The following is a 1,528-nucleotide window of genomic DNA, read 5'->3' on the forward strand; positions in this document are numbered from 1 at the left end:
TATATATATAAACTCGCCCAAAAAAGTCAAGGAACATTTTGTGTTTTCACCTGTCAAATTCAAACTCCAATATACCACAGACCCGTTAAGATCAGTCAACCAAACTTGGCACACGCACTGACGACTAGACACAGTTTGCCTGTACAGCTTCATAGCGACGGCCCAGGGCGTTCTGAAACACAGCCGAAAAGCATGAAAAATTGGCTAAATTTCTCTGACTCAGCAACATTGGCATAGGGACTGTTAGCTAAAACTAAGCTTGGCACGTGCTAAACAGATGTCTTAGCTGTGAATATTGCTCACTTACAACCCTTTATAAACCAGCGTTTTTCAGCCATGTTTCATTACAACACGATGGCCCAACAACACTCCCTGCCTGACGTCGACAGAGGACGAGCCCTTACCTGGCTCCAAGATGGCTCCAAGTTCCCAGTTGTTGCACATCGACTTGGGGTGTCTCCATAAGTCATATAGAGGCTGCAAGAACGAGGGTGAGCGACCGGAAGGGTCCAGAACAGGCCTCGACCAGGACCACCCCGTTTGACCAACAACAGCATCGACTAGTTCATCGTCAAACAGGCCGTGACGTCACGAGCCACCACTGCAAACGGCATCAGGGACCAACTACGGGTGATAGCCAATGTCCACGAGAGCGAGGAGACGGAAAGGAACCGTATCCGTAGATCCAGGTTAGCTTCTCGTGTCCCTGTCAGGCGCTGAAGGCACACGCTACCCCACAAAGCAGCTGGCCAGGCGTGGCCTGCTTGCCATTCACAGTGGACACACTGTCAGTGGGACCAGGTAGTCTTCTCGGATGGATCCAGATTCAACCTGCTATACCCAGACAGGTGAGCCCACGTCTGGAGGCGCCGAGAAGCGCTGTTCCACCCTGAGTGCATCCAGCAGGTGGCGCCCTACAGTGGAGGGTCTGGTCTGGTGTAGGGAGGCTTCTCAGCTCATGACAAGGACCCCCTGTACCATATACAGGGCAATTTGACCGCGGCAAGGTACAGGAATGAAATCCTGCGTTCCCTTGCTGTTCCTCTCTTTCAGCAGATTGGACTCCAGGCTGTACTGCAGGACGACAACGCCCCGCCACATCGCACACGCATCGTGGGGGACGTCCTGCAGCAGCGAGCTGTCACCTGCATGGACTGGCCAGCTTGTAGTCCGGATTTGAACCCAATAGAGAACATTTGGGATCACATTGACCGGTAAATAAGGGACAACCACCCTCCTGCACAAAACCTTCAACAACTCTTGGGTTACCTTGTCCAGGAGTGCAGAACCTACCCCAACAAGTTCTCCAAAGACATATCCTGCCCATGTGTCCACGCTGTGCCGAGTGTTTGATCAAGCGGAGTGGCTACATCCACTATTGACAATGTTCATGAACTATGGCTGTTCAGACTTTTGAAATCCGACCAGTGTGACTGAAACTAATTTTACATGAACTTCTCGTTGTTGTTGAAATCTGAAATTGTACACACTTAATCTAGAGAGTTGAAAGCATCTTTTGTGAAAAGAT

Source organism: Aplysia californica, unplaced genomic scaffold (genome assembly GCF_000002075.1).
Source record: "Aplysia californica isolate F4 #8 unplaced genomic scaffold, AplCal3.0 scaffold00642, whole genome shotgun sequence".
NCBI classification, from domain to species: Eukaryota; Metazoa; Mollusca; class Gastropoda; order Aplysiida; family Aplysiidae; genus Aplysia; species Aplysia californica.